The sequence below is a fragment of the Mastomys coucha genome, unplaced genomic scaffold (assembly GCF_008632895.1).
Source record: "Mastomys coucha isolate ucsf_1 unplaced genomic scaffold, UCSF_Mcou_1 pScaffold16, whole genome shotgun sequence".
In the NCBI taxonomy this organism is placed as follows: Eukaryota; Metazoa; Chordata; class Mammalia; order Rodentia; family Muridae; genus Mastomys; species Mastomys coucha.
In genome coordinates, this window is record NW_022196898.1 from 34,780,143 (window position 1) to 34,804,743 (window position 24,601).

General features: G+C 41.3%; 1 protein-coding gene and 1 pseudogene across 4 annotated transcripts in view; both read right to left on the reverse strand.

Moving 5' to 3' along the window:
* The window catches only part of Fam160a1 (family with sequence similarity 160 member A1), a 256,635-nt gene that overhangs the window by 211,562 nt on the left and 20,472 nt on the right, over positions 1-24,601 (reverse strand). For 2 of the 3 annotated variants that reach the window (XM_031374229.1, XM_031374230.1), the window contains exon 1: positions 21,389-21,513. The exons of the other annotated variant lie outside the window; for it this stretch is intronic. The gene's annotated coding sequence lies outside the window, so the exon portion shown is untranslated. Of the gene's footprint in view, positions 1-21,388; positions 21,514-24,601 lie in introns of those variants that run through there. 3 annotated transcript variants of the gene reach the window in all.
* On the reverse strand, positions 3,183-21,791 carry LOC116093063 (annotated as a pseudogene). The gene is made up of 2 exons (XR_004119609.1): positions 21,389-21,791; positions 3,183-5,494 (listed from the first exon to the last, which is right to left on the reverse strand). The product of XR_004119609.1 is annotated as a UDP-N-acetylglucosamine transferase subunit ALG13 homolog pseudogene (transcript).

Sequence of the window (24,601 nt, forward strand, 5' to 3'; positions counted from 1 at the left end):
AAAAAAAAGAAGGAAAATTAAATTACATTTAAAAACCACATGTCCATAAGAGAATTAGTCTCTTCAAAGACTACATCCTTATTACAAAGATGACTGCCAATGCTCAAAACATTTTAGATGCAAGTCTTATAGGATGACCTCCATGTATAAAGCATTCTTTTAAATTTCCAACTGTAGCAAATGTGGTCCTTTGAATGTGGAATTTGATACCTGTAGGCTAGACATACCTTCAGAAATAAGGATAATCTCCAACATGTATATTATTTTTTATCAAAAGCATATGTTTTTTTCAAAAGCTTATGTGCTTTTTTAAGTAGTTTGTAAACCACAACAGGTCCTCTGTATCTGTAGGTTTTGAATCTACTAACCATATAATGAAAGTATTTGAGGAAATAAAAATATTCAGAACATATATAGATGTCCTCTCCACCTGACCCCTGAACAATACAACTACTTACACAGTGTACATTGTATTAGATGTTATAAATAATCCAGAAGTGATTTAGCATATGTAGGAGCATGTGCAGACATCATCCCATATAAGAGCCTGAGCATATAAGAGCCTGAGCATCTGCAGGTTTGGGCATCTTCAAAGGGTTCTAGAACTGACAGATGACTGTACTCTCAAAGATCAGTCTTCAGAAATATTCCAAAACCCACGCCAAAGAATTGCAGATATGGAATGAGTAGACAACTTCATTGTTTTCTTGAAAGGCCATTTATTTCTCTTTTCATGGCATCTTTGATACTGGCATTGTGTGTGCAATTAATCACCTGGATACCAGCCAAATCTGATTCATTGTCTCATGTCAGACATTCATGAGATGTTAATATGTGGTAAGTGCTGAAGATTTAGTAATAGTGAGCAAACACAGGGCACCATCTGCCCTCACGAAGTTTATAGTCAGATACAAAACCAATTTACACAGAGATATAAATGATAACCAGTAAATTCAGTGGCAGAAAAAAAAAAGACACATGGTAATGCAAAAGCCTAGAGCCAAAAGATCCAATTATTATAGGGTAAAAAAATAAAGTTGAGCTGGCACTAAATCGGAATTAACTGGACACGCAGAACTGAGGAAGAGTCGGGCAGAGGAAGATGCTACCCCACAGGGAGTGACAGCATGCACCCAGGCTCAGCATGACATCTTAGAAGGGCTGAGAGAGAGGCAGCAATCTTTAAGCATTGAGCCTTACTGACAGTAGTATGAGATGAAGCTGAGAAGGTAATCATGAAGGCTTGCAAACATGAAGCAATGAGAATCTCCAACCAGACTCCAATGGAAAGAAAGCAGGATGGGAAGGGAGAGCAACGTCCTGAGATCCATACTGATAACTGGGTTCTACCACCAAAGGTGGAGATCCAATGGGAAGAGACCAGAAGAGGTTACCATAACAACCAGGGAGAGTAGGAAAGACAGGCAGAAATGAATAGACTTGAGAGCCTCTAAGCACATGAAATAGATAAAAAAAAAAAATGGTTTGAAATATTCCATATTCAACACTCACTTGAAGGTAACCTTTTGATCTTGCCAAACACTATCTTAGTCAATAAAAAAACTGAACAGTAAAATCATACAAATTTTAAGAAATTCTAAGGTCAGTTTTTCAATCAGTGTTCTACATCATATTTATGTTATTTCTCTACCATATTTTAGATGGCAAATAAAGGCATAAAAATAATAAACAAAACAGTGTCTCCCTTTATGTAAACATATGAGTTCCTGAGAAATTGTGCTGTGCTTTGGTAATAAAACAATGTACACCTTCAGAAATATTATGGAATAAATATATCTTCCATGCACAAAAGCATTTATTAGAAATGCAAAACAAATCAAGCAAAAGAGAACTGCTCTGGTTCCATACTTCATTTCTCTTTTATTGCTGGGTCCATAAACTGGATGATTTTATAATTCTGCAATGATGGCATAGCTAAGATCTAATAATCACCATTAAGTTTCATAATAAACTGTTTAGTAAGCAACTATAATGCCCATAATGCCTGCAAAGATTTAGGTCTAAGCCTTGACCTACAGTGGAGTCTTTTTTTATATCTCTATTCCTTTGACATGCCATCTCCCGTTCACACCCTCCAGAAAACACAGCCTTCCCATAAATCCAGCTTCTCTGTAAGTCTGGGTCACAGTGTCAGCAATGATTGCTAAATAAAAATTACAAAAGTCATTATTTTGAATTAAGCTCCTAAACAGACTAAGCTAAAAACCAAAATGGAGTCACTTACACTATAGCTCCCAAGCACTAAGCTTGGCCTGGGCTGTTCGTCTGACCATCCAACAAAACGGGATTAGAGATTAACACTCCAATCTCCCAAATGGGCCAGTTTGGTTTTAATCCTTATGCAAAAGAAGGAACCTGCAATAACTGGTGCTAACTGACCATGTCTCTGCTCTGTTTCTGCTTCAGAGAAAGAAACCCTGACATGAACAGTTGGCTTCTTTATTCTGTTCCTGCTTTCTTTAAATTCTTTTCTTCTCTAAAACCAATCTCCCTTCCCTGGACAATCAAACACATTCTATTTTACAGAATAAAGAATGATGAGTTGCTAGGTTCTAGAGTTGAAGATAAAGCTGATTCAAGGATGATAAATATCACATGCTCATTCATATGGGAAAGCCAAATAAACAAATAAACAAATAAATAAATGGTTGATCTCACAAAAGACAATAGAATTGTGATTACCAGAGAATAGGAAGGGCAGGGGCAACTGTATGGAGACATATTCGGTATCAAAATATAGTTGGATAAGAGGAATGAGTAGACTATAGCAATGCAGGGTAGCTAGAGTTTACAACTTATTATATGTTTTATAAGGAACTAGAAAAGAGTTCAAAGACTTCCTTACCTAAAAACATGATTGAGAAGTGTTTGACATGAAAATGCTAACTACCCTGATATGATCAGCACTTTATACATTCATGTATTCCCAGAACTTAAAAAGCTAACATGAAAAGATTTTGAGTTAAAGTCTAGCCTGGGCTACATAGTCTGGCTCTAATCAATTAACTGACTAATTAATTAACTAATTAGATTAAAAACAAATCCAATTAAGATCATTAGCTGAAATTATTGCAACTTTATCCTTTGACAGAACATAGTAAGTTCAAAATGTAGTCAACCATACAGAATTTAAACCAAGACTCTTTAGACAAAGGAATCTCTGAAATTAACAAGTTTATTGAGTTAACAAGAGTGAGACAAGATAGCAACTGGAAACAAGTGCAACAGATCTAAAAGCTAAGAGTAATTTGCTAATGAGAACTGGAGGAAAGAAAGCATAAACTGTTTATGTTGAACCTGTACTGGCTACTCAAAAGAGGGGTGGGGTAAAGTAAGTTGAAGATGGTGGGGGTGGGACTTGATGACAATTAGTAAGGAGTACTGCTACTTCTGAGCTGGTTGAGGTCCATGGTATGGATAGGTTCCATGTACACAAGATGCAGCAGTACCTCCAGCTCCACTGTGCTGGTATTTATCCTCAGGGGTAGCCCCACCATGCCAGCTGACTAACTGCCTTATCCCTTGTCCCCATCCTTTAGATCTTATATTTAACTTTGAACCACTCAGAATGTTTTTCTTAGACTGCATAAACTGATACAAAGCAATGTGTACAGCAGCTCGGCATGAACACAGGGAAACACTGTTACTGCTTTCATGTATACGCCAAATAGACCATCTACATTCTAATCCCAGGAACAAAAACAACACAAAATCTCTAACTTTGAGATTTTCCAACTACAGTTTATAACACTCACAAAATGCAGTTTTTGATTTGAAAGAAATTCATTATGAAAATTAGCAAGAAAAGCACATAAAACCATAGTAAGTCAATAATAAGACTCCTTTTTTTAACTGTTATATTTTTGGATTTATTTGCTACTCTTTAAGGCATTGTTAAGATTACCGCATACTACCTATGTATCTGTATGTACTCGTGTAAATGTAGGCACGTGTCCTGTGCTGAACTTGTGGAGGTAAGAGGAAACCCCAGGCTCTGTCCTTACTTTTTACCTTGCCTGGCATCAGGTCTCTTTTTACCATTCACTGCTGTGAATACTAAACTGCTTAGTCCAATGTCTTCCAGGGATTCTGTCTACATCTACCAATATTATCACCAGCACAGGGATTTTAAATACACACTGCCATGCCTGATTAACATTTATCCTGAAGATGCAAACTCAGGTCCTCACACTTACACAACAAGTACTTCCTCACTGCACATTTCCCCAGCCCTTCTCTATTTTAGAGGAAAAAATATTATCAGGAATGGCAATGCGTGCCTGTAATCCCAGCACTTGAAGGATCAGAAAGTTCAAAAGGCGAACATATCTATTTTACTCTTCAGGATAAAAGTAGTTACTCCATCAATTACTTTGATCTTTTTCAAATTAACTATCAGCTTCTACAAAGTAAACTCACTTTTTCTGCTTAATACAAAAAATGCTGTCTCTTAAGATTATGATCTTACAAATGCTGATTTTCTCACCAAAATGTTACATTGTTAGCATATTCAAAATAACATCTAATATTTGTTTCTTATTAACATTTTTGAATTGTTTTGGTTTTTGGAAACAGGATTTCTCTGGGTAGCCTTGGCTGTCCTAGAACTCGATATGCAGACCAGAATGGCCTTGAACTCACAGAGATAACATCTGCTTCTGGCTCCCAAAGGCTAGAATTAAAGGCATGCGCCACCACTGCCCAGCTTTTGCTTCTTTGAAATTTTAGGGCAAAACTGAAGGCTACATATTCAAAGTTAGGGAAACTGCAAACATTTACTAAAATTAGGATCTAGACCCAACCGGAATGTTTATGCCACAAAATCCCTTATAATATTTTTATAATAAATATATTGATTTATATTGTTCCTCAAATACATGTCATCAATTTATTTTGCTTTAATCATATTCCATGAACTAGATTTAGGGGTATTTTAAAGTGTAGAGAGTTTATTTTTGTAATCCAACAACTTTATCCAAAAATGCAGAAAATGTCTCTGGCTGACCAGGAGGATAACATTTCAGCGTTGGCAAATCCATTGACTGTAACAGCTCAGGAAGCATGCTGCAGGTACAGTAGAGGAGGTGACCTTCTTTGTACAACTGCTTTGCCAGTTCAAACTGATGATTGTTCATTAACTTTCCATTTACAACTACCACAAGTGGCTTGCCTTTTCCCAGACTCTCCAAACAGCTTCCTGTACCTGCATGGCTAATGACAAGATCAGCCAGCTGAAAGCCTCCTTTCAAAGAGTCCTTATACCCATACACATACAGAGTGAATGACTCAGTACTGAATGGTTCGGGCACCACAGTGCCTCTACCAATTTGGAGGACCAGTTGGTTGTAACCCAGACTCTTGAGGATCTGAATGCTATTGCTGGTGACCACACGAGCGACGAGGTCATCGAAACTGGTGGTCCCGATGGTCACAAATGCGCTCTTCATCGCAGGTTCCAGATATAATATGACTTCTAAAGGCAAAATGCACTTTTAAATATGCTACTTTGGTAATCTAAGTCTCAATCTAGGCATTATTTAAAGAAATTTAAATACATATGAATTTCTGTCACCCCCCCCCAAAAAAATACCCACTAAGGCACTAAAGCATGTATGAAATAAGTTAGTGTCTAGCCACATCTGGCCCACACCACGATTTGTAATATGTATGTATGCCTTCATTAAGCATGCAGTGATATTTTTCTAAAAACCCACTATACTTCTGATCTGCCACAATCATTCTTGGAGAAAGGCTGTGCTCTATTATGCAGTGTGATTATATTCAAATCCTACCTTGAAATCTTTCCAACAGGAATGAGGAAGGAAAATTACAAAATTCTGAGCAGTTTTGATTTTTGACAAAAAAAAAAAAAAAACAAAAAAACAGTTAACTGGACTGAGAATTGGGCTTAAAATCTCAAGGCTTCTACCACTATGGACCTACACAGAAGAATAATTTACAGATAGCCTGAACCACTGCTGAACTGCCCCAGGGATGTGCTCGCTGTGCCAAGGTAAGGTTAGCCTGGACATCTCATGATCTCACTAAAACAGCAGAAATATGTGCCACTTCCGAAAATAAAAATGTCCACCTGATCACCATTTTATACACGGAACAAAGATATTTCAACAAATACAACCATGCCACATTGTACATGCACCATTTTTTAACAAATTTAGAAGAAGAAAAAATGGGGAGTAGCTAAACTCTAGAGCATTTATAATTTCTTAATTCCAAGTGAAGGGATTTTCATTCATTCTTTACTTTTTAGAAGAGTATGCACACATGTACACACACACACACATACACACACAAAGGATTTCCAAAAATCTACCAAGAATTGGGAGCATTAATAATACTATTAGAAATCTCATACTCGTCTTTTATAAACAGGAAAAATGAGCACACACAAACTACAGAGACGAGTGTAGTGAAGACCACCACCCAGCTCCCAAGTTAACAGTGCCAATATCCTAACTCGGCCTGTGATGATCTTCCTCCCCTCTTCTTAGCCTTATTGGATTATTTTAAAGCAAACGTTCAATAGCTAGTACTCCAAAATAAAGGCAACTTTCCATAATTCCATCTCATAATGCTGTTATCATTCCCTGAAAAATATATATAGTTCACTAACTTATCTACTATCTAGTCAGAGTTTGAATTTTCCAAATTGCCTCCTAATTTTATTTTAAGACTTCATACATACTTACTCTCTTCAAGCCAACAGCCAAACCTAGTTGCTGTATCTCCTGTCTAATAATACTTCCTCTTCCCTCTTTTTGGACACTGATTAAACAAACTGAGTAATGTTCACATTCCACATTAATTTAAGGAATTAAATCTCTGGGGGCTGGAGAGATGGCTCAGTGGCTAAGAGCACTAGTTCCTCATCCAGAGGACTTGGGTTCGATTCCCAGAATCCACATGATAGTTCACAGCCAACCATTGTGACCAGCTCTTGGGGATCTGATACCCTTTTCTGTCCCCTGCAGGACCAAGCACACACATGCTGTAGAGACAGACATGTAGGTGAAGCACTCAAACATATCATAAAGATGTCTTTTTTAAGTTTAAATTTTAAATCTCCAGATTGTTTATCATGATACTCTTTTTTTCCCTGTTCTTAAAAAAAAACATTGTTCAGCATCACATTGAGTTCTTTATCAGGAAGCTTCACAGGTGCCTCTCTTTCCTATTAAATCAGCAGGCGTCTTTCTCTTTCTGTAAAGATTGATAAGTGGACCCAAGGTTTTTACCCAACATCACGTACAGAGTTCCCCCTGAGCCACTGGCCTAATTGCTTCCCTTGCTTGGGAGGAGGAAGGGGCTCACTGGGGAGTGATTTGTGGAGTTTAATGACATTAGCAGCAGCTGATGTCACCCTCAGACCTGCTACTTCATTAGAGGTGACAAGGTGCTAACAGTTCCTACCTACCTTCCATTCTCCATGTATCAGGTAGCATTCCTTTCAAAGCAGGATTGCATCTCACTCTTCCTTTTGGTGAGCTGAAGCAGGGTGTTGGCTTTTCTTTTGTTTAGGAGGTTTGGGGTTTAGGGGTTTTGTTTGTTTGTTTGTTTGCTTGTTTTTTTTATTTTTGCATGTCTTTGGTTTTTGACTGGGACAAGGTCTTATGCAGTAGCCCAGGGTGGTCTAAAATTTATGGCAATCCTCCTGCCTCAGCTTCCCAAGTGAACCACCACACCCAGCTAGAGGTTTCTGTTCTTTATTTTGACTTGTTTAACCTGCTTGTTCACCAGGAAGAGAAGATGGCACCTGGTCTACAGCTTCACAGTATTTAGCATCTAAGATAGTACGAAGATGTCTATCTGCCTCTTGATTACTACAGCCACTTCACCTACAGTCAGTGAGTACAACTTCTCAACATACTTTTGACATAACCCTTTGGGTGCTATTTTAATTAGTTAGCCTGCAACATAAAACATATATATTAAACAATAAAAGCCTAGATCCAGTATGACTATGACGGTCTGTTAACAGTCTCTGGGTTTCTATCCTTTCACACTGCAGGGAACGCTCTTCAGCCAAACACTTGAAATCATCTACTCTGTTCCTACCCTGTCCTGTTTGACTAACATAGGCCATGTTCTTCTGCACCTCTGTGCCCTTGGCTCCGCATCCTACATCCACTCTCTCTCCTTGCAAATAGCTCAAGCTCCATTTTCCCCCTCACGAGTAAACACAACTTGGGCTCTTGCTGTCCAACTTCCTTCTTTTCTCCTGAGATTGAACAATCCTTCATTTAAAATCCAGCTCCTCTTCCCTGGCCCATTAGAATTTCTAAACAAGCCTGACAATTACTGAGTAATCTCTGCCCCTGAGCACAGGACCGGAGTTAACACTCAAGCAACCAGAACCCTTGCTGAGACGACTGAGAATTCAGACGGTCCAGTCCTCTTCCTGGCTTTTTGGCTTACTACAGCCACATCCTGAGCCACGTGAAGAAAACAGATGTGAAAAGGGATGTGAGGCAGAGAGTGAGTATATGTAGTACAGGACTGTTCAACAGCTTCGGTTTCTCTGAGAGAGCTTATGTAGTATAGGACTATCTGGCTTAGGTTTCTCTGAGACCCACCTCACCTCTCCCACACTTTTGTCCTATGAACCAATGACTGCTGTGACATGTCAATACGAGATGACAGGAGTTCTAATACAGCCCCACCACGAGTCTGAAGACTGTGACCATCTTTCTGGTTTCTTTTGACTGATTTCTTGCGTGTTAGATATGAATTTGTTGCCACCTTTCATAGCTCTGCAGACATAGCTTATTCATCTATTGAACCACTTTCAGAGTCCTTGGAAAAGTGCTAAACAGATCTTTAGCATGTAAGTAGCAATAGCATGTATTAATTACTCCCCTGCTATTAAGCACTTTGCATATATATACATATATACATATGTGTACATATATATGTGTGTATATGTATGCATATACACACATATATATGTGTATGTGTGTGCTATGTTATTTAAACCCCATAGAAACTTCCAAAATTGGCATTATTACCTCCTCTTTCTCCCATGCCTCTTTTGTAGTGCTGGGGTTCAAACTCAGTGCCTTGCCCATGCTAGGCAAGCACTCTACTCATGATCCTCTTGCCTCAGCCTACAGAATAGCTAGGATTACAGATACATGGCATTGTAATTTACAGATGAGTCTCTACTTTGTAGATGAATAAACAAAGAGTCATCAAAGAAAAGTAACTTATCCATTTACTAATTAATAGATCATACACTAATTAATAAAAAGATCAAGGATTTGAACCATATTCACATTCAAACTGCACTCTCTTTCCATTACACTCACATGCCTCACACACTACTGTTGATTAACTTACCAGAAGGCAAACTAGTCAAAGACAACCACCTAGCATGCTGATTTCCACTGACCCCAAAGTATATGTTCTTCCATCATTAAAAAATATTAATAAGTTAATGCATAAATAAATGAGCTATGTGAAAATAGGTCTCTTGAAAAAGTTATAATACAATTTCTTCAAAATTGCTGCTGGCAACCTGAAGACTAAATGCTGGCACTTCTCTTAAAGTAATGGGTAAAAGGAATGAATATTTAAGATCAGTCTGTCAGAACAAGTTGTATACAACTCCCCTGGCAGGGATATTTCAAAACGGCAAAAAGAGATTTGTGAGCACCTGTCAATGGACGACACGCCTACAGCTCTCCACTTGCTCAGAGGAATACCCCTGTGTCTTCTGTACACACTAATCGTAATTGAGCACTCCCTTGGCTTGTAGGCAAGAAGAGGAAGCCTTTAGGAAGAAAATAGCTTCCTCTTGAGAGGAAAACCAAGAAGGGCAAGGACATCAGGGTAGACAATTTACTGGCAAAGAACCTGAAAGTCACTAGTTCTAATCCCCATTCAGTCCCATCCTTCCCCACAGCCTCTTCAGATCCTGGCCTGTAGTTCTGATCATGGCTCAGCAGGGCATCAGGGAGTTTGTGGTAACAAAGCGACCTGTGGAACAACCTTTTCCAGCATCAAGCTAAGGGACGTCCCTTACAAAGCATCCCTAAATGTCCGTGGGCAGTCTTTCTTCTCTTCCTTTCTCATTTTCCTCACTTTACTTGAAGGCCTTCCTACCTTAAAGCCAATGCCCACCATACATCCCACTCTTAGAGGGAGTTGACCACTGCCCCTACAAGGCTAGAAAATGCCAACAAATAGGCACACTCCTGCGTTGATTTGGTTACAGCAGAACCCAGATCTGCATCGAGCAGATTCAAAGGTATGGCAAAAAGGTCTCCTAACTTGAAGGCTTTGATGAAAGACAAGCCATATAAAGAATATCATCACCACTGCAGACTCAATAAATACCTCAGGTAAGATCATATATGTGAAAGTACTATGTAAACTTCTAGGAAAATATAAAATAACTTTGGTTCTCAATATGGCTATTACTAAGATAAAGACCTGAGAAGCAGGCCAGATGGACACACATGCACACACACGCACGCACACAAAAACATAAGTCTAGAGAGAAGGGATAGGTTAGCTCCACTCATCACCATGACAAATTACCTAACATAAACAACTCAAGGGAGGAAGGGTGTGTTTTGATTCATTGTTTCAAATGTTTATGTTCATGGTGACTTGGTCCATGAGTCTGATCGCAACCTAATGGTAGCAAGAGCTACATGACAGAGGAACTTCTTCCCCTCGTGATAATTAGAAAGAAGAGACTGGAACAGGAAGGGGCCAAGGACTGGTAAGACCTTTGGGTACCTCTCATGACCTGCTTCCTTGTGTCTGAAAGTTTCTACCACCTCCCAAAATAGAAGCCTTAGACGGGCCAACACTTCAATAAAGTCATCTGTTCATACATTTCACATTCAAACTGTAATGAGTTTTGAGCAGCAAGAAGAAAAAAAAAGAGATTTCAGAATGCAACAGAAAGTGTAAGTCACAAAGATGTTCAGAGGTCCAGGGCCTCATACCAGCAACTCCCCCCTCATTCAATTAATAAGCAGTTCCTGAGTGCTGGGCCACTGGTCTATGACTTGAGATATAAAGCCAGCTTAGCCAAAGCTAATATAGAGTGATATCTGCCCTTCATAGAGGACAGAAATTTACATTCTTATTTGAAGAGACTCAATAAACAAAAGATATAACTAAGCCAACTATGCTAGGTTAAAAATGAGCGCAGGAGAACAGAGTAACAGAGATTAAAGCACAGGGGCTGAGCAATATTTTGAACTTAAATACCAGCCAAAGATAAGAATGAGATCAAATTTCCAATGGTGATTCTCTAAAACTACATCCCACTGTAGGAAAAATAATGAACCTCACACTGTGCTGGGATAGAATTGTCATGAAATTAGGCATATACAAACTTCCTAGGAACATACACTCAATTTCCATATTCTGTCTTCACATTTGTTCAAAATTGCTAGCCTGAAGTGTCATCTAATATTTAGGAAAATGAAGAAAGACTCAGGCAGAAACAGAGCAAAGAGAATTATAAGAAATACAAGAGAAGCCTATGGGACCAAACAGCTTCACACTAGTACCTTGAGAAGACAGACTCAACAGAACTTCAAAGGTTTAATACATTTTCAATTATGTATATGTGGGAGGAATGTACACATGAGTGCCAGTACCCATGGGGGCCAGAAGTCAGATCCCTCTGCAGCTGCAATTCCATGGGTACCAGGAACTGAACTCATGTCCTCTGTGAGACACATCTCAGCCATCTCTCAGGCCCCTCAACAGGATTTTAAACACTACTCAATTTTTTCCCCTTAATAAAGGTTGTGTCTAAGTCAAGAATAGATAAGGTCCTTTCTAGAAACAACTTCAAAGAACTGGCAGGTGCTCCATAGAGCATAGCACAGGGAAGAGGTTGGGTCCCTTCTAGAATGATTAAACATCTCTGCTATGGTCTCAAGATCAGGAAGGCAAAGGGGATCATGTGAGCCCTTCATCTACCTTTTCTTCCCTCCATACTTAGAAAATAATCATAGTAGGTAAATACAAACCGGACCTACTAAGTAGGAAAATGGCAGGCCCAGAACAGTGAGGATTTGTGAGCAGTAATGGTATGTACAGGAAAGCCTTTGTGTCGGGCTTTGAGTGGCATGCTTGAACAAAGCCTCTAGTATGTTAGGGTAGAGGCTGAGAAATTGTTCTGAGACTGTCTGAACCTTGAGGAAGTGTTGTCTGACTAGAGAATCTGCACTCAGTGCTACATAAGAACTTGCAGCCACACCACCCTTGCTCCTAAGGCAGTCCTGGCAAACCCGGCGTTCTTCTGATTCTGGCCATGGTCAAAGGGGACTGGAATCTGTATGGGTCATCTGTTCTCATGGGCAGCAACGGCAAGGTAACTTTGGTAGCTGGAACCTTGCCCAGCCCCAATTAACCTTGTATGATGTTTGAATAAAGTAACTGGAATGAGCTACTCTGCTGTCGGTCTTTTCCAAGAAGGCTGGACCCCTCTGCTCCTTTGAGAAATGAAGGTTTAGCATCTCAGTGAGCTTCTCTCTCTCTACTGCAGCACCTACGACCAACATCAATCAGTACTGAGGATATGATCTGGTTTCAGTCCTTGAAGAGTTTATACCACAGCTGGGAAAAGGGACAAACACTTCAAAGATACATGGCCAGGTTCCTAAGATGTCAGCAGAGAACTGAGATGCATGGCATTGCCTCAGGGAGACAGCCAAGCAAGAATGAATGGGGAACAGGGTGCTGAGCCAGGTCTTAGGAATATGCATTCCTGATGTACCTGGAAAGAGGAAAGACTGAGCCTAGAAGAGGAGGGAGCAGGAAAGAGACATAGTGAGTTCAGGAATGAGGAACAGACAAGCACAGACTCCAAACAGAGCATCTGCACAGGCATCAAGTCACAGAGGCCCCTGTCAGTCAGGAGGTTTAGAGAAATAAACCCAGGAGAAGAGATGACAGGTGAAGATGATGGAGATGATAGAGATGGAGAAAGGGATATGGGAAATGGAGATAATGGGGAGGATGGTGATAATGCAGGTGGAGATAAGTAACATGGAAATGGAGAGAGGGAGATGGAAGATGAAGATGATGGAGATGGAGGTAGGGAGTGGAGATGATGAAAGAGAGAGAAGGCAGGATAAAGATGGAGATGGGAGAGATGGATATGGTGGAGATAGAGATGATGGAGATGAAGAGGGAGAGGGAGAGGGACAGGGAAGGATGGAGGGAAGGAGGGAGGGAGGGGGAGTCTTATAAACAGATTTATTATTATGAATTAGTAATGTGATTATAGATGCTAAGAAATCCCAAGGTGTGCTGTTGGAAAGTTGGAATATAAGAAAAGTAATGATATAAGTTCCCATTTGGGCCTAAACCTTAAAGCAAAAGACAGAAACCAGAACTCAGTAGGCAGGGAAGGAAGACACAAGTAACCACAGGCACCACAGTGAGAGGGAGCCAAGCCGTGCAGTGCGGCCTCAACCTTATGTGCTATCCAGACTTTCAGCAAGGGATTGAGCCCCACCTACATTCAGGAGAGCAATCTGTATTACTAAACCTACCAACTCCGAATTTAACACCCTCACCCAGGATGAGTACAGGACACCCAGGTGTGGCCTAGGGAAGTTGGTGTGTCAAACAAACCTTCACACCTAGAACTGAGTCATTACCCAGCAGGCAATAAGGGCCCTGGCTGGAAACAGGAGCAAAGATACGCATTACCAAGTTAAACTGATGTTGATATGGAAGTGGAAGATGAGAAGGAAAGCAAACCAGGAGGTAAGACAAAAACTACATAAAATTATCTATGCAATAAGACACTGCGACTGACAAACAGAAGTTCTCCTCCTAGGAGGAACTCTGATAGGAGATGGCGGGGCCATTACTTGGGTTGGACTGCATCGTAGCACTGCAGTGTAGTGCACATATTTCGAGATAAGGTCTTGCTAGGAATCCAGTCTGGCCTTGCACAGGCTCCTCCTGCCTCAGTCTTCAATGCTAGGATTGCGGTAAGCATTACACTTGCAGGTCTCTGTAGTTAAGTTTGATATCAAGACCTGCATGCAGAACTATAAGGAAGAACTGGAAAAGAGAGCCCAGGACTCCAAAGGTCAGCTAAAAACATGCAAGTTTAGGAAGAAAGTCTAGGTGAGTGAGAGCTGACTCGGCCTGACAGACTTGAGGACCAGAGGGAGGAGTCGGACAGGCTGAGTCAGCAAACACTGCCAACCCTAACCAGTTAATGACTCACTGTGACGGAATGACCACTCCTTGGTGACTATCCAATCCCAAAACTAGACAAGAGAGAGGAGGATTACGTTAAGGGGAAAAAAGGACAGGCCAACTCAACCACTTCTCAACAGCTAGATGCCGATTCGTACCATCCAAAGCAATTGTACAAAAGGGCCATGCCAAGTCCTAGGCAGTCAAATGTCCAAGGAGCAACATCAGAGAAAAACTCATCTAGCTGACAGGAAACAAGCATTATCAATTGGGTTTGGGCTTTGATTTCAGATTTTTGGCTTAAGGTGGGGAGGAAATGGGTAGTGGGTCTCACACAGTGGCCCAGGCTAGCCCACTATGTAGCCCAGGCTAGCCTCAAACTTGCAGCAATCATCTTGCCCTAGAGTCTCCCTCCTGTGCCAGATTATAGATATGGCCACCACAGCTGGCTGATGTTTTTATTACATTAAATAGGTAAATATCAAATACTTTTATGTTTCCTCAGGCAAAAAAAGGTTAATAAAAATTCTATTGTCAAATTTCTCATAAGCATTTAAACTACTACATCGTGCCTTTAAAATAAGACAAAACTGCAAATACCCGATAGCATATAGAGAGAGATTTAAAATATTCAACACATCAAAAATGCTAGTGTTATAGAATAGACAATAATCAGAAATAAAACATTAGATGTGTTGTATTTTCCCACAAAAAATCAAAACAAGTATATGCAAATCATAAAGTCCACATCTAAGAAATTTTTATTAAAATGTTTTCATACAGAAAACCAGGAGCTAAGAAGATGGTTCAGTAGGTAAAGGCTTCCATGAAAACATGAGAACATGGTCGGAAAACACCCAGAGAAATGCCAGGGATGTTAGCACACACTTCTAGTCCCAGTGCCTGGGAGGAAGAGACAGGAGCATACTGAGACTCACTGGCTGGCCTGTGAGGCACAGGCCGATGACAGACCTGTCTCAAAGGAGAGGTTGGCATTGCTAAAGGTGACATCCAAGGTTGTCCTCTGGCCTCTACAGACAAGCACACATATGTATATTTGAACCCTCATATATATACACAGATTTAAGAAAAATCAAAGCTTGGCATTGGGAGGTGAATACAGAAGAATCAGGGGTTCAAGGTTAGCCTTAGTTATAATAGCATGTTTGAGGTCAGCCTGGCCTCACATGAGGCCCTGTCACAAAAAAAAAAAAAAAAAAAAAAAAAAAAAAAAAAAAGCAAGAAGAAATAGTTGGTAATAAATATGCAGAAAACATAAAAAGTTTTCTGTTAAATGATCTTCAAATAATATTTTTTTAAAATTTAACAAATCACTGTAGTATGAATATATGTATACATATACTATAGCATATTGAATATACATGTACCTATATGTACATGTATAGATATAAGGTATGTATTTATGGAGATCTACATATGTTAATATATTCTCTCATACTCATTATAATACACTGCCAAGAAAATAAATCTAAGACAAAAAAAAACCTACACAAACAAAACCAAAGATCCTCATTTTGAGAAATAAAACATACATCTTCAATAGAATTAGAGCTGAACTAAATTAAAATATTAACTCCCTTTAGATTTATTTTTATGTTATATGTATGAGAAGTTTGCCTTTATATATGTATATACACCATATGCGTATCTGTGCCTGGTACCCTAAGTGTCACAAGTGACTTTGGAGGCCTTGGAACTGGAGTTACAGATGACTGTGAACTAATATATGGGTACTGGAACTGAACTTAGGTCCTCTGGAAACGCAGTATGAGCTCCTAACCACTGAGCCATCTCTCCACTTAACACCTCTTCATGATGGTCAATAAACATTTTCCACAAGAAAACCCTGGAATGTTTTTCCCACTCCTCCCATTTCACATTTTACACACAAACACCACACACACACACACACACATATACACACACGGATAATCCCTGATACTTTCTACAAGCCCAAATATCCTATCATCGATCCATGGCCAAGAAGTGAACTCTTAACAATATAAAGAGAGGAGCCAAAATGCATTCCCTTGGGCATTCTGCAGACCTTTCTAGATTTCTCTCAACTCCTTAATGCCATGTCCTAGAATAATGTTCTGAAGAAAATGTTGAAAAAAGAAAACCTGTGCTTTATAAAAGCTAATTAACAGATCATTCAACTGCAGAGTAATTTTATGCCTGTTATCCATTACTTCCTCCTTTGGGCAAAACCCTAAAACCAAAAGAACCTGAAATGTAAGAAAATGAGGTGAACACCACCTAAGAGCTTTGCGCTATGAAGGCCTCCCCTGCCCTCAGCCTTGTACAATCTGAAAAAAAGTGTTAATGTCACTAAACATTGAAGGGACATGGAAGTACAAAACAAGAAAAGTTGACATTTCATATCAGTGTCTCTTCCATAAACTTTTCCTACAGAAAGCACCCGCATGTACTGTAAAGAATTACAAAGGTGATTTCTAGCGCTATTATGGAAGATATGGGAAACCACCCAGACACCCAGGAGTAGGGAGCTACTTAAACGGCCCATGATACAGCTACTCAATACAGGCCTGGAATACAGCAATGCGAAAAGACACACAGCTCACCTACACACACAATCATGGAAACCCTTTTAAGATGCATTGTCAAATTAAAAATAAAAAGCAATGGCTGGGGGCGGGGGATAGCTCGGTGGAAGAAACATCTGTCTATCATGCACCAGGCCCTGGGTGGCATTCTCAGCTCAGCAAAATAAATAAGTAAATAAATAAAATTCAATTTGAAAATGGTATAGTATAACTCACCCTTATTAACAGTAAATACACACTTTAAGAAATAACTTATTTAAGAAATTTTACTTAAAGTTTCTTTTAAGGTTTCTTGAGTACATTTCTTAAATAAATACATTTTAAGTAAAATTTCTTAAATTGAGTTAATTTAAGAATCTGGATCTAAGTCAGGATTCAGTATCAGCTCTCATATTTATAAAGAAATTTTTAAGAAGAAAAATACATATACTTACATCAGTTTTTCCAGAATATAAGATCACAATGTACTTTTAATTTTCAACATTATATTTCATTAATACCTAGCTTTTTATTCTGAACAATACATAGCATACATAATCAGAAATATAACCATTTTATGTTAGTAATATAATCAGAAGTAGGCAAAAAAAAAAAAAACCATAAAGAATAGAGAACTCTTTTTTGTTTGTTTGGTTTGGTTTGGTTTTGGTTTTTCAAGACAGGGTTTCTCTGTGTAGCCCTGGCTGTCCTGGAACTTACTCTGTAGACCAGGCTGGCCTCGAACTCAGAAAACCACCTGTCTCTGCCTCCCAAGTGCTGGGACTAAAGGCATGTGCCACCACCGCCTGGCTAGAATAGAGAACTCTTTACAATTCATTGAAAATATCTCAACTTTTCCTCCAGAAGGCAGTGTTATCCTTGCTCTTAGAAATAAGCATTCACGAAACCCTGTAGATCCTGTAGAGCCTCTCTCGTGTCTGCTCTAGGAACAGCTTCTCGGGATAAGAGTGGGCTTCAAATGTTACGTTTATCAAATTCAGCTGAGCAATGCTGCCAGCTTCCTAAGAATTGCAGATAAACTGTGCAAAAGTAACCCAGACTTAACAGCGAAAGGTACCCATTCTTCAAACTCTAACAGTACCGGAAATGTTTTCATAATGGAAATAAGAGGAATAACAGATAATGTCTCTAAATTCATGGTCCTGTGACTATCTCAACATTGTAAAACACTTTAAAAAGTTTAACAGGCTGGGAAAGAATGTAAGAGAGAGTTCTAAGATCTGACAGCAAACTCTGAGTCTATCCTTGCCAAAGGATTTTTTAAAAAGCATACACAGAGAATAAGGTATTCTCTAATATCATAAAGTACATAGCCAAGCTTAGCAGACTCATGTCTAAATTTACCTCTTTACCCTAAATTATATTTTCCTCTCCCACAAGAGTCTTTAAAAGACTCTGCAACCCACAGCTATTTCTTCTTGTAGTCACTTCAGTGCTTCTAAAGGACATAATTAGTGCTACATTTGGGTTGAGCTTGGGGGGTTTGTTGTAAGGTTTTTTTTTTCCAGTGGGGTGTGTGTGTGTGTGTGTGTGTGTGTGTGTGTGTGTGTGTGTATGTGTGTGTGTGTATACTCCTGGTGTCCTGTCTCCACAGAGTTCTCATTCAGGTTAATAAGGATAATGTTTGGGGCCGGCCACAGATGGCTCAGAGGTGTGTGTGTGTGTGTGTTTGTGTGTGTACTCCTGGTGTCCTATCTCCACAGAGTGCTTTCTTAGGTTAATAAGGATAAGGTCTGGGGCCGGCCACAGATGGCTCTGAGGCTAAGAAAGCTTGAAGAGCCTAATGAACTGCATTCCTACACTGGAATCCACATCAAAGCAGAAGGAGAGAAGCAACTCCACAAACATTGCCCTCTGACTTCCACACATGTACCAGGGCACTACTGCATTCTCTGGCTCTCATTTTCACTCTCTCACACTCCAATAAATAAATAAGTACATTTTGACAAATTCTCATATCGGGCTGGGGAGGTAGCATGATCAGCAATGTGCTTACTCTAAGCACCAAGTAAAAAGGCCAGTGATGGTGTGAGTGAACCTGCAATCCCAGTCCTGAAAGTGGAGACAGGAAATCCCCTCAGGGTTGCAGTCATAACAGATCCTGTCTCAAAAAACAAGGTGAAGGACACTGAGAAAAACACCTAACATTGTCCTCTGGCTTCCAACACACACACACATACACACACACACACACACACACACACACACACACACACACACACACCTTCTAAATAAAAACAAAAATAAAATCCCATTTTACAACCAAAAACTTCATGAATTGTAATGGGAAAAAAAATTCAAAGTCTGCCCCATAAGTCAAAAATTTTAAATTCAAGTCTAAGTGCACTATTATTCCCAGAATCCAGGTATGTCCTAAACAAGTGTCTTTTACAATTCTGAGCCTCAACTGCTTTCCTCCCGTGTAGTCTAAGTACAATATACTTAGTGAAAGGTGTTCACATTCCACAGCTTAAATATGGCACGCCTGAAAGCACTTGTCAATCATGACGCTGCAGCAAGGTTTGTCTCTGTTACTGTTTTATCCAAAAGATCCATAAACAAGTTACTGGGAGTTCTGCTCCCCTTTGAGCACCATTACTCTACTAACTACAGCTTAGAATTCAGTGAGAATAAAGACGAATTAGCTATAAACTAAGCTTCGAAGCCAGAGTCTGCGGGTCTGCCTTTCAGATGGGCCTGTGAATAAGTGCACAGAGAATGAAGCTCAAGTTTTTATGCAGAGATCAAAGATGGTCATTTTGTAATATTTTCACACAGGAGGGATATTCTTCACCAAATTCTCCTCTTAAAAGTAACAGAAGATGTCACTGGGAAATAGAGTGCTTCTCTAGCAAGCATGAGGCACTGGCTTTAAAACCTTGTAAAAAGAAAAAAAATAATAACACAAGCTCACAATTTTACTCCCTGGTTTCTCTGTTCACTCCCACCTTGCTACATTCACTTGTACATTTGTTTCTTGGTTTCTAGCTATTGACTCTTAGAGTCCTGCTAGGGAAAGAACTTGGCAGAAAGAGCTCTGAACCATCCAGCAGTTGGAAGTAAGAAAAAGCTAGCTGGGTAGGTGAGCCTAAATGACTAGACCACTCTCAACCATTCTGGATCCACTTCAAGCAATGCCAGCCTCTCTTGGCCTTCCTCCCATGTAATTTAGCCTTATTCCTAAAACTATAAGACAAACAACAAACGGGACCTCAAACTTAAGTTGTATCAAAGCAAAGATGGACAAAAGTCTTATCGGTGTCCTGAGAAAGAATTTGTTGGTGCTCAAAGAAATCAGTCCTTAATATCTGAGAAGTAAAGTCAACCTGTCTGCCATATTGGACTGAGTCTCTCACTCAGTTTCTGATCACTGACATTCTCCAGATGAGGACATTGGCTGGGGTTCATTAGGTCCAGGGAGCTTCACACTAGGTGCATCTTCACACCAGGTGCACAGGAGAGATCAGGCAGGTACAGTAAGGCGGGGAAATCCTCGCCTTGCTAATCAACAGGATAAAGGTGATTAAGCAGGAATTATTTTTCAATGACCTATATAATTTCATCAGAGCTGCTATGGCTACTAGCTGAAAGCAGCTGACTTCTTGATGAGATGAATTTGATAGCAGTGCCCTCCCAGAGCAGCCCACAGAGAAGCAGGCCCAACCTAAAGAAAGCAACAATTGGTCTGCCATATTTCCCACCCTTTCTCCTCCTGAGAACAGCCATTTGGAGCTCTTTCCCTTGGAGGAGGGGATGTGGTACTCTCCCTGCACCTGGATGGCTAGGGCTGCAATACCTGTAGAATGGTTGACAGCTGATCTGTCAAGTACAGGAGACGAAAGCCAACCTGGGCTAGTTCTCAGCACCCACTCACATGAGTCCCAAAACTCCAAGCACACACAGTAGCTGTCACCACCAACACCTCATCTACCCGAGCTTGAAATAAAACAATGGCTAGCTAACCTCACAGGAGTGGGTTTAACAAGAGAGCTTTGTTGAAGCCAGGGAAAACACACACACACACACACACACACACACACACACACACACACACGCACACACTGATAACCATAACTCAAATTCAGTATCATCAGACTATTTATGAAATTGAGCAACAGCCACCCAACAATAAATTCCTCACAGCAGGTAAGTGCTGCGAGCCCAGTGGCACCGCCTCCTTGCCCAGTGTATGCCAGGAAAGGTTTGGAGAGGAAGACAGATCCAGATCTCATCGTCTCCGCCAATTATTCCTGGGGGATCCAGGCGCTGCGACCCAAGGGACCAAGAAAAGAGGTGGAGAGCCTGATGACATCTACCTCCGTCAAAACAAGCTGGCCTTCTTCTCCCAGTGTTGGTCATGAGTAATGTCGCCTGCAGGAGCCCACAGCGTCCCGGGCAGTCACAGGGCTTTAGGCTGGAACCTTCCCAGCCGTCCTGCCGGTCCTCTCTCCAAAACCTGCTCCTGCCACCCAGCAGGATGCAGGAAGGAGGTTCTCGGGCCAGCCTCTTCCTCCTCCAACACCCTAAAATAAAATAAAATAAAAGCAATCCTTCAAGCACAGATTTCTTACCTGCGTGCGACCGCGGATCCTCCTGCCACGCGGTGTCCCCTCGACAGTCAGAAAGTTTGTGCGGCAGTCCGAGGTCGGGGGAAACAACCGAGCCGCCAGCGCACAGCGCGCAACAGAGGACTGAGCCCGCTCCTCCGGGCCCAACACTCAACTCCAGGCGCCGGGGCAGCTGCCCTCGCGCGTCTGGGCGCGGTGACCTCCAGCCCTGGCTCCAACTCAGCCTGAGGACCCGAGAGGGACAAATCACCCAGCGAGAGAAGGTCGAGAAACAACTTTTCTCCGGCGCGTCAGCCGGCGGCGGAGCTTCGCTGGTCTCGGGCTGGTCCCCGCCCCACAGTCCTCACCATCCGAGGAGTCTGGACTGGGAGGTGGCAGGGGCGAGGCCCAACCTGCCGGGCGACTCCGGGGAGCGCGCCCCAGGCCCCGCCCCCAGGACCTCCCCGGCCTCAGACCCCACCCCCAGCAAGCCCCGCCCCGCCGCCCAGACCCGCCTCTGCCAGGTGCTCCGGAGACTCGGATTGCGCGCACCACAGCGCGCACGGGTTTCCTAGGTGAAGGGGGCGGAGCCTCTGCGAGAAAGTTTCCACCGAAACTTGAACTGCTGAGCTACGGAGGACGACTCGCCCTTGGGGGGGCTCGCCTCTCTAGCGAGCTACATCTCTTCCTCCCGCGCCACGCCTGCCTGACAAGCAGGCGCGCAGGGTTAGTTTCTAGGATTTTATGAGGAAAGGAAGCTGTACACCGCGACGCGCGGACGTCTTAGATTTCCTACTAGGGTTTGAGCTCGGAACCATACTCATCGCCCCACACGGATTCCCTCCGCTTGTTCTCTTTCTCCTCGGATATTCGAACTTTAACAGGACAGGACAGTTCCAGTAGATCTGAGTCTCCTGTTATTCGACACTCCGCTGGCATGAACAGGAGACCATTTGGTCCCAGCAAAGAGGCAAGAGTTTTGCAGTTTAGTTTCTTAGGAGTAATTTTAACTGTTCAGACCTTATTTATTTGTGAGCTTGAGGGTATTGCGTAGGTGTGTGTCGCTCATTCACTGGCAACTGTCCCCACTGCCACCCCACCTCCAGCCAAAAAGAAAGGACTATTTAATATGAACAGCCCTTGGCAACTCAGAACTCTCCAGAAGAATCGAGAACAGCAGGGAGGTGGTGACCCTTTGGCCCTGTGTGGTACCTTACCCTCTTCCAGGGCCCAACCCTCGACCTGGAGCGACCTTTGCCTAAGGACTGAGAGCAGCGCGCCACGACAGCTCTCCCCTCTGTCTCCACGCCCTATGTGCTTGGACTGCCTGTCCCAACTCCTCCGCTTCCTGTACTTTAAATCCCATAGGAGGAATTTGAATCTTGGTTAGCAGCTCTTTTGCCATTTGCATTGCCCAGTGGTTAGTGTGGCTGAAACTTGAAGTGAGTCCTCCTCCCAGCGGATGGGGCTACACCACAGTCTGCAAAACACGGATGTGGACGTTTTCCACCACAGCATCCTACTGGCGCCTCACCAAATCCTGCTTCTGAGGAAGTGTCTTCCTTTGTTCTGTGTGAATGACATCCGGAGATAACCAAAATCGGGCAGATCTAGTTTTCTAATTTTCCCTGCACCCATAGCAACTGGATGATACAAACTTCATGCTTTCTCCCACTACCTGTACATCACCACCACCACCACCATCACCATGCCTGAATCACCAGCTTTCACTTTTGCCACCTGTAGAAAAGACATGGTTCCTGAATATAAATGGGAAGGTGGGGGGAGAGAAATTAAGACAACAGGGTTTTATGCACAGCAGGTCACAGGTCTGCTCTGCCTCTGGAATGTGGGTGGATCATTCCTTTACTCAACAAATACTTTTTGGGTAACTTTTGTGTGCCAAGCACTCTTGGGGGTCGGGGGTCGGGGGGGGGTGGAGGAGCGCGTTGAAAAGCAAAAACATTACAGTCTCAACAATTATGAAGTAAGCGTTTTCTCAAATGTCATGAGCACCCACAGTGGTGTGCTAAGATGTCAGGGCCAAATCACTGGGCAATTGATAATGAACTGTGAGCCAAGATAAACCTTCCCTCTTTTAAGTTGATCTAAGTATTTTGTTACAGTAATAAAAGGCCAAATAATACAATTAGTAACATGTTAGCCTTTCAAAATAGTATTTTTTTTCTTTCCAGTGTTATTCCTGTATTCTTTCCTTGGCTGAATTATATACATAACATTAAGACACTGAAATTAGACTTCTTTAATGAAGAAGCCAAACATTCCTCACTCTTCCTGTTTTTACTCCCATTTATAAATGCTGTTATATAAAGTTGTCTCTTGTGTTTCTAAATTTGCTCTATTTTAAATACCAGAAATTTTTAGTTAAATGTAAAGGGAAAGTAATATTCCGCCATTAACACATCCAGACACACTCGCATTCTTATTCAAAGAGCTCATTATATTATCGACCTTAACATACATATGAAGAAGTAGACAAACACTATCGCCTCTGGTTAAGAACCCTAAAGTGCAGAACAGGGAAGCGTTGTCCTAGGTACCCTGAAATCTAAACTAAAAGGACAGGAAAACTTTGCCATCCATTAGAGTAAATGCGAATTTGTATCATCTTCTAGAGTTAAGCTCAATAACAAACACAGTAATCCTGTTAGAAGAATAATTGTCCTGCCAAGAAATTGTTCTCACAAGCAAACAAAACAAAAAGGTTGGTTTTGGATGATTTCAGTGCCTATGGAAATAATCAAGTGGTGAGGCTCCACTTCGCTAGGGATATAAGGTGGACTTTTTCTTAAACTCTTCTAGCATCTATCTATCCTCTACTTGAATTGCCATAGCCCAGGCTATCCACTCAAGTTCCAGGCCCACATTTTCCATTTCTGCGACCCTAATCAAATAAATTCAAGTCTTGTGTTTTAATTTTCTCTTTGAAAGGAGGTAATGATTGCATTTATTTCACTACATTGTGACAATATATTTTCATTTCTGAACACAGGTCAAACAGTATAATAAGCAGTCATTAAACATTTTGTTTTCAAGGCAATTTCTAGTAATTTTTCAAAAGAAATCATAGTAAATATGTAGGAAACTTGCTGAGCAGTGGTGGCACATGCCTTTAATCCCAGCACTTGGGAGGTAGAAGCAGGCAGACTTCTGAGTTTGAGGCCAGCCTGGTCTACAGAGTTCCAGGACAGCCAGGGCTACACAGAGAAACCCTGT